The sequence below is a fragment of the Equus caballus genome, chromosome 9, assembly GCF_041296265.1.
Source record: "Equus caballus isolate H_3958 breed thoroughbred chromosome 9, TB-T2T, whole genome shotgun sequence".
NCBI lineage: Eukaryota > Metazoa > Chordata > Mammalia > Perissodactyla > Equidae > Equus > Equus caballus.
Genome location: NC_091692.1, coordinates 91,181,412 through 91,190,542, shown reverse-complemented (window position 1 = coordinate 91,190,542; position 9,131 = coordinate 91,181,412). Strand labels below are relative to the sequence as shown.

At 43.4% G+C, this 9,131-nt stretch overlaps 1 protein-coding gene across 10 annotated transcripts in view; it reads right to left on the bottom strand.

Moving 5' to 3' along the window:
• Positions 1–1,047: 1,047 nt before the first annotated feature.
• KHDRBS3 (KH RNA binding domain containing, signal transduction associated 3) overlaps positions 1,048–9,131 on the bottom strand; it is a 189,864-nt gene continuing 181,780 nt past the window's right edge. For 6 of the 10 annotated variants that reach the window (XM_014728096.3, XM_001499530.7, XM_023649001.2 and 3 more), the window contains exons 10-11: positions 8,798–8,852; positions 1,048–1,317 (exon numbers count right to left, since the gene is read on the bottom strand). The gene's annotated coding sequence lies outside the window, so the exon portion shown is untranslated. Of the gene's footprint in view, positions 8,853–9,131 lie in introns of all 10 variants that reach the window. The other 4 variants (XM_070221863.1, XM_070221866.1, XM_070221862.1 and 1 more) reach the window with 1 other exon arrangement.

Genomic DNA, 9,131 nt, shown 5'->3' with positions numbered 1-9,131 from the left:
CGGAGGCCATAAAAGAGGAGGCCAAAACGAAGGTATTAAGAGTGGGACCAAGGAGAAGGGGACAGAGATAAGAGTTGGAAAGTTCAAATCTACAGCATTTTACTTGCAGGGTTATGACATGTCACTGACTCAGTAGGTGAAAAGGCTGTAAGCAAAAAGGGAGCTCAAATTGTGTTCATTTACAACAATCTGGCTTATGCTGTAAAGTTCCGATTTGTGTAAAATTAATTCCAAACGAAAGGGTGCACTGGGCCGACCCTGACCCTCTGATGGGCGTGCACGCCCTCTGGCTCCTGCCCCGCCTGCCTGCTCCCCGTAGCGGCCCCTCGGCCCTCCAACACACAGGCTTTGATTCCTTGCATTCTGAGATGGGGAAATGTGTATTTGACAAAAGTAAACGTAGGAATCACAGGAGTGGAAAATCATGTTTCTAGGATGCGTCATGAGAGGATCAGGAACAGCAAACCTATAAGAAGTTATGCTGTGGTTAACACAATGCTCCCAACGCGGTACATCGCAAAAAGTGAACTCCTTAAGGAAATGTGTCTTTGAGGGAAGAAACTGACAATTTAACAATGCGTAAGACTGTTCTTGAAATTCCAAGACTAGGAAACATGTTGTGTGAGCTGCTAGCAGAAGGAATAAGACACTTCCTCCCGGGGCGCACTGAATTAAAATCACAATGTGCCAGTAAATTGATGAAAAGAGAAGGAACAGAGTAATACCGTCCACAGGGATTATGACCTTTATGCTCCATAACAAATTACGGAGAGGCATGAAAACCACACTTCTCTTCTGTCGGCACCACTCTGCTTCCCGCAGAAGCCTTTATAATCAACCTTTCGTGTGACAGAATACTTTCGGCATAACATTTTCATATTTATTGTTCCATAAGTGAGATGGATAAACCATTTTCAAATCTGGACCATGTGCAGAATCTTGACTTCTCACATTGAGTTGCAGCTGTACGTGGTTCTCAAGTGTGCAAAGTTTAGAGCTGAAATAGCAAGACTTGGTTTCTCTAGGTTTATATTAAAGTAGAAGAGATCGAAACGGGCAGCCTTTATTAAGTAATACACAAATCATTTGTTTTTTGTTTTTAGGAGACAACAAAATAAAACTGATTTTCTTTCCTGTTTTTAGCAGGCTTTCCAAATTAAAAAGCATACCATCTTATAAAACATTTCACAAAACACAAAATTGTGCAAAAAGTAATAAAGTAAGATGATTTTCAAGTTCGCAAGCGAATTCATTTACTGACTAGGCACGTTGGTGAGTTGACTATTTTTAAGCAGTCCAAAATTAGAAGGAAAGTTCCTGAAAGAGAGGAAAATGAAATATATTTGTACATGTTAAGAAACAAATAATTATTTATGCTCTGTTGGGAAAGGCAGGATGTAGGCAGAGGAAGCAGGCAAGTAGAAATTTAATAGAAATAAGGATATTTATGGTAAACAATGCAAAACAGACTTGTAGAAATTAAGCACATAAAATATTTGTGTTTAGTAAGGAAGATGAATGATTAAATATTATGATGATGAAAATACTACGCATTGTGACATTTAGGAGTCTGACATCAGAATGGCAGTGCTTGCTGTACATGGACCCTCCAGGATGACAATGTGAAATGACTTCCTACGGGTACACACTGGCACAGCCCTTGCATTCTTGGCATCTGAGAAGAGACAACTTTCAGATATATTTTTTAAATTTTTTATTAATTAACACCATAGGATATATTTTGAGGCGCAACAAAACTGTTATTTTAAAACCCAAGCGGCAATCAGAAGGAAAAAGAAAAAATACAAAAACAATCACACCGGAGAGGTGGTCATCACTGTGTTTACTTCTCACAGCTCTGGTTACACATGCTTGGCCCTAGGGGATCCGGCAATGCCACAAAGGGTGACGCCAAGCCCTGGGGACCCGGTTCATGCCCCCTAGGACCTGGCTACTACCTCCCCAGATGCAGCACCCCCTCTCCCTCTCCCGGCACCGGCACTTACAGTCCAGCTACTGCTGACATGTCCCCAGACACAGGATGCTGCTCCTGCCTTGGTCAATGCCCGGCTCCCCTCTGCCTCAGCCTGTTAACACCTGGCATTCTTCTCCCTCCTGCTTCAAGATTTCCACGGAACTTTGAAACTGCACTCAGGTCTCCTCCGCGGCGCCTCTCCCTCCTTGTGGTCCCTCAGACAGGGTCCATTGCCCTGTCCCCGGCGCCACCTCTGCCTGCGTCCGGCCTTTTATTACTGCCCCGGGCCAGAGACAGCGAACCTCACGGTGTCACCTGCACAAAGCATCCATGTCCGGGGACGGACCAGATGCAAACTGTTATTTTCAAGGCTAATACTTTATAAAGGTCAACATCTCATGTTGTAAATCTATTAATTAGGGCATTGTTTAGTTAATCAATGAGTATTTCTTGACTGGCTTGAGAAGCAAAAGTGCTTTAAGGTGACACGAGGTAACGGACTTACTCCCAGCCCTCAAGAAGCTTCCTGGGGGACGAGGGACAATCCACACGACACTGCCCGGCAGGTCAGAATTCGGTGTGTGCCGACTGAGTGCTGGCAGCCAGTACTTTCAGAGGCAAGAGAGAAAAGGGTTCTTTTGGCAGAAAGAGTGGGGAGAGCTTGAAGAATTGGCAGAGTCAGGGTAGCTAGAGATGAGGAAAATGGGGGCGAGGACACTGTGGCGTGAAGTGCCAGCAGGGGTCTGTCTCCTCCGAGACTGGGGGCCCTCAGGGGCAGAGGCCACCTCTCACCCACTGTGCGTCCGCAGTGCTTAATGTGAAGTCAGCCCCATGGAGGGCCGGCCCTGAGAACACATCTGCCGACGTAAACCGCTCCAGCAGTGAGAAGAGGCCAACCCGAGCTTGAGCAAGGGCTGGGGGAGCTCCCCGTATCTCTCAGCTGTCCCTGAGCGCCCGGGACACATCCCTTCTGGATCCAAACTCACCCTGCCTCATCCATCCGCGCGGGCTCCTAACCCACCACGCACCAGTCTCCCTGCTGCGGGTGGAAGACGGTTTTAAACCCACCCAGAGTGGAGGAGTTTTCCGTGTCGCCACAGGTGCTAACAGTGGTGTTAGTAACAGATACACCATATTTAGAGTTCAAGTTTCCTTCAGAAAAGCATATTAAGATATAGTATTACCTCCATGGGGAACGATATAGTATCTGTACAAAATGCAATGACTCAATAAATCCAATTTAGAAATTTATTCTACAGATGTATACAAATGTGCACGGTAACAGGGATGTAAGGCTATGCTTTCTAGCACTGTCTTTAATGACTGCAGAATATTGGAAGCAAATTACACGTCTGCCAAAAGTTGTTTAAACTATGGTTCATTCACATAAATATTATTCAGCCAAGAAAGAGAAAAAGGTAGCTTTATAGCATAAAATGATAGAAAATGAACACTAAGATATACTTTAAAGTGAAACAGGGTAGAAAACAGTGTAGAAGCGAGTAGAAAACAGTGTACTGTTTTGTACGTAAAAAACAGTAGTAATTAGAAAAAATATATATGCTTTGCATATGCACAATCTCTAAAAAAAATATGGAAACCAATATGAACAGCTGCCTCTGGGTGTGTGGGGGTAGGTAGGGCTGGCAATGGACCAACTTTTCATTGTCTACTCTTCTGGAAGTTTTGGATTTTGCACCAAGCATATGTATTATCTATTAAATAAAGAACATACTGTGGTTTTCCAATTTCACATTTCCCATGTAAAAACCTAGAAGTTACAGAAGTAAATATCTCATTTCTGCTGAAAAACCAAACTAACAGTGAGCAGTGCTCCGTGTAGTATTTCATGACTCACAGGTTTGCTCACCATTCGCCCCTGAGTGAACACCCTGTCGGCCCCTGCTATGCACCCGGCATGACGCTGGGATCTGGTGAACATGACAAACAGGACACGGTTCTGTCTTTAAAGAACGCAAAGTCTTACAGGTGGTGAGAAAGACACATCAACAAGTGGAGCAGAAATCTCGCTTCAGGATAATCCCTCCAGCCTGCTCACTTCGCAGTGGGGTCTGCGTATTTATTCCATCTCCGTGTCTCCAGGGCCGTCCAGTACCAGGAACCATGTTAGGTAGCAGACGTGGAGAGGTGAGCAAAGAATGGATCTTGCCAGGAGTGGTGGCCAAATGTGATTTTATATTTATATATGTGAATGACAACATTTAATGACCTGTTATATTCTCTTCAAAGGGAAGGATGACTCTAACTTGGTCCAATGAGCCCAGTGAGTCCCGATCCGCTTTGTACTATGGGACACTGCGCCACCTCACTCATTTTATTTACTCACACATTCGACTGCTTATCCATTTAGCACTCACTGGGCACAAGACATGGCGCCTGCACTAATGACGTTTATGTCGTGGTCAGTGGTGGGGAGGAGAGGAAATAGCAATCAAAGGACACTGGGTTGCAGAATCTGTACAGAGCTATGAGGGCTCTCAAGCAGGGATCCCACACCCAGGCGAGATGTGGAGACGGCCAGCCAAGGAAGGCTTCCTGGGTGAGGTGATGCTTCCAGTCTCATTTCCAAGTTGGACAGACTAGTAAGGACTGGCCATGTCAAGCACTGAGTGGGAAGGGAACGGCGTGATTTCCGGCAGAGAATGGCACAGACATGAAGGCTCCCCGGGGGATTCAACAGCAAGGCTGGAGCAGAGCAGGGAAGGGTGGAGAGCACGCTGGAGGCAGCTGGAGAGGCAGCCAGGACCAAGAGCTGCAGGGCTGTATGCTCAGAGCGAGGGAGTCTGAGCTTCTCCTGAAAGCCATCGGGAGCCACTAAAGGACTCAGGATACTAAGATCCGAAAATCAATTTCAGCAATGGCCGCTAACCACCAAGAGAGAGAACTGAGATTCTGGAAAGAATCCCATTCAGAATCAGCTTCAACTGGGGAGGATTTTCCATTCGATAAGGGAGGCTGAAATTCAAATTTAAAAGTGTTCTACAACCTTTCTCAAACATGGAAAGAGAATCAAGCATGAAGTAGATTTTATTTTAAATATAATGATGGATTTTTTTCCTTTCTATCCCTACAAGACACTGAATATCAACATAAATAGTAGATATTATTTGCAGAGAAAATAAACTATTATTTATGTTCATTACATATACCTTATAAAGTGGCTTATATTTTGGTTAATTAGATTTTTGACTACACTCCTCTCTGCCCCCCCAAATCATCAGTTTCACATTCTGGGACCCGTCTCTGTACACAGGACCAGAGTCACTGTCAAATTTTGAGTTAAACCAAGGGAGCCAGACCACCTGACTTGCCATTAACATGAGTGACCTTTTTTGTCTTGGCTAACTATTCCCCACCATTTCTAACACTGCCTGTTAGGAATCGTATTGATCACACTGACAATGTCATTCTTTCATATTCATCCTGCGAGACACTGTGCTCAGAGACGGGACGAGAGGATGAACGGGTTAGGGCCCTGCTTTTCCAGGCACTCTCTGTCTGGCTACGGGATCAATAAGCCGGGCAAACAGAACTCTGTCCAAAGTTCTTGTTGGAACACGGACTGAAAAGGGCACAATCTCCACCCAGGGGAACGGAGCAGGGCGGGCTTAAAGGCGAAGAGGAGATGACAACTGAAGTGGTTTCACTGTATTTAAGGTTCTTAGCAGGACCTGCAAGATCCCTCATTATGTGTCCCTTGCCTAACCAGACAGCATCTCTTGCTTTTTCTAATTATCTAATATAACTGAAGTTTCCTAGATGATCGTGTTTTCTTATAACTCCAAATATTTACATAAAGCAACAAATGATTAAATACCTATATTTGTGCCAGGCATGCTTCTAATCTTCTCACTAACACTGAGATAGACAGCATTACTGTGCCCGTTTTATGGACGGATAAACTGTGACTCAGACTGCAGCTTAGACAGGTTAAGTAACTTACCCAAGGTGACAAAGCTGGTAAATGGCAGAGCTGGGATATGAATGTTTCCCAGAATATCTTCCCTCTGTGGTTATCTTCTACTGGTCCTGGCACCTGGGATGGCACCTTTCCCACCTCTAATCACCCAACCTGGTGGACGTCTCGCTTCTATGTGCCTATATCTGTCACCGCCCTTGAGGCCTTCCTTGCCCATCTCCCCAGTAGACTGTGGCGCCTTCAAGGACAGGACTACAGCATTCATCACTGCGTTCCCACTGTCTGCAGCAGCGAGATGCTCAGTCAGTGTACCTGAATGAATACTGACACTGATTCAACTGGAATATCTTGAATATAAGAAGATTCAAGAATCTCTGGGGTGGGAGGTGGGGCAGAGATGGAGAAGGGAACGGTCATCCAATCATAATGTCTAGCCAATGCTCAGTGTTGTCAGAGTTACTTTTAGGGATACAAGGTAACAAAAAAATTAGCCCCTGTTCGTAAGGAGCCTTTAATCTAACGAGGGAGTCAGTGCTAGCCCAGAGAACTGACAGCGCAACAGCATGGTTAAGAACAAAGACTCTGGATTAAAGTGGAGGCTTCAATATTGGCTCTCCCGGTTACAGGGTGTGTGAGCTTACATAAATGACTTCATCTCTTGAAGCTTAAGTGTCTTCCTTTGTAAAACACTTATCCTTCTTATAGCTGTGAGGATTCAATGAAATCGTTTATAGAAGGTGATAAGCACATGCTTGGTGATAATGGCAAATTGTAACCAGTCTAAGTCACATGCTATCAATACTAAAATGAAGAAGTATAAACCAAACATGCTATTTCAGAGAGGGCTGAGGGACCGTGGCCTGTGTTAACTGGTGGAGACACTGTGGAAGAGAGGGTACTGGGCTGTGTCCTGAAGGATGGGCATGGTTTCTACGGGCAAAGGAATGGGGACAGATAGCAAGTACTGGTTTGTCAGTCTGTCCTCTCCATTCGATTCTGAATTACTTGAATCTAAGGTCCACGTCTTCTGGATCTTTGTATTCCTGTTGCCTCCTTTGAGTCTAGCATAGAACTTGTGCTCAGTAAATGTTGTCAAATGAGAAAATAAACGAATTCCAAGGGGGAAGACGAAGCCTGGGGGAAAGACTTGGGAACGATGCAATGTGCTCTCAGGGACAGAAGACTGCATGTGTACAGCAGAGCCTTCCTGTGGAAACAGGAAGAAACAGGGCTCGGGAGAGTCTGTGCCGAATAAGGGGAAGCCCTGAAAGCCAAGCAGGAGCACCCCTGTCCAGGACTGCTCTTGGTGGCTCCCGACCTTGCTCACTCACAAGCCCTTTTTATAGTCTGATGAAACTACAGATTCTTTAAAAATGTGCAGATAAACATAAAATTGAACAACAATTCCTATGAATTAGCTCTGAAGACCATATGGGGGTTTACCCACCAGGGACCTATTCATAATTCCTGATCTAAGAAACCTACATTTGTTACTCAACATACCAATTCCTAAATAAACTTACTTATTAAAGAAAGAAAATAAGTGAAAAATTCAATATAGCACCACACATTGAAAAAACTGTGTTGTACGTCATATTCCCTTTCTGTGCAAGAAAAGAAGCAAAGATAAATAAATAAAATAAACTTATTTTGGTCTATGAGAGTGAAGTAACAGTAATTTAATTGTTTCAGGCTAATTTTGGCTATTCAAGGAAAAAAACCCTTATATCCTTCCCGTATATGTTTCCCATGCATATTAAACATGTATATTCAACTTTGACAATTACACTTCACATTATTGCATCACTTTCCAGACTACAAAACACTCTTGCAGTATTATCGCACTTAATTCTTAATAACAACTACATGAGAATAAGCATCGTTCTCATTGTGCTGTCGTCAAAAGTGAGACTTGTCGGAAGTCACACAGTAAGGGGCAGAGCTCAAATGCAAATACTTGTAAAAGGTAAGACTCTGGAATGTCAGGGCCTAAGGAATGTTTCGGATGATTTAGAAAAAAGCAAGAATATCTGAAAAGACCAAATTAATGATACCTTTCCTTCACAGATTGCTAGATTTTTAAAAAATTTTTAAAAATGTTATAAAACACACTTTATAATATTTAGCTTACAAAAGTAGTAATTTGTTTTGCAAAATCCCAAAAGGATAGAAAAGCACACACAAAGAATCATAATTCCACAAGCCTAAGATAATTATAGTCAAAAATCTCTAGCACATCCATGCCATTTTGAATCTGAATATATAGTCTACACAGTCAGTTTTCAAAAAATAAAATCGGGATCCTATTATACATTAGGTGTGGTAAACTGCTAGTTTCACTTAATAATCTGGAAAGTTTTTCATGTCCTCGACTAGATTGTTACATATAGACATTTTTAAAGACTGGCACCTGAGCTAACACCTGTTGCCCATCTTCTTCTCCTTCTTCTCCCAAAAGCCCCCCAGTACATAGTTGTATACTCTAGTTGTGAGTGCTGCTGGTTGTGGCTTGTGGGACGCGACCTCAGCATGGCCTGATGAGTGGTGCCATGGCCGCGCCCAGGATCTGAAGCGGAGCACGAGAACTTAACCACTCGGCCATGCGGCCAGCTCCTAGACCGTGATGTTTTTATTGAAGAAAGTAATCCAAGTATTTAAACACTGCCGTGAGCTGAGGCCAGCAGCTTGAACGCAGCTGACTGGTCTGACCTGGTGACATTCGAGAAGCTTCTTTCCTGACTGGGAGTTAATGTGCCATAATCACGAGTGGTGGTGACAGGAGCCAGCATGGGAAATGCTCCACGGACTTCAGAGGAGCATGCGATTGTCTCCATCTTCTGTAACACGTCCAAACAATCAGCGCGAAAGGCAAAGGCACTCACCTTTGTTTGCTGGGGGCACGGCTGTTCCTCTGACTTCCAAGGCAGCTGACATTTCCTAACAAAAGAAAAGACCTTTTTACTCAAAGAGAAGGAAATCCTTCAAGAAATAAAAAGTAAACATTTTACATAATCTACAATTTAAAAAAAACTTAAGCCAAATGATTAAAGAATAACTTTATTAAATATTTGTCAGTTTTAAGAAGTGCCCTCAATTACTAGCAAATAATGTATTACAAACAACTAGTTATGAGGTTTTACATTTGTTTAATAGGGAATAATTGGCCCCAATTAAACTGACTAAACTAAGGCTTTTTAGATTACTAAAACAAATTAA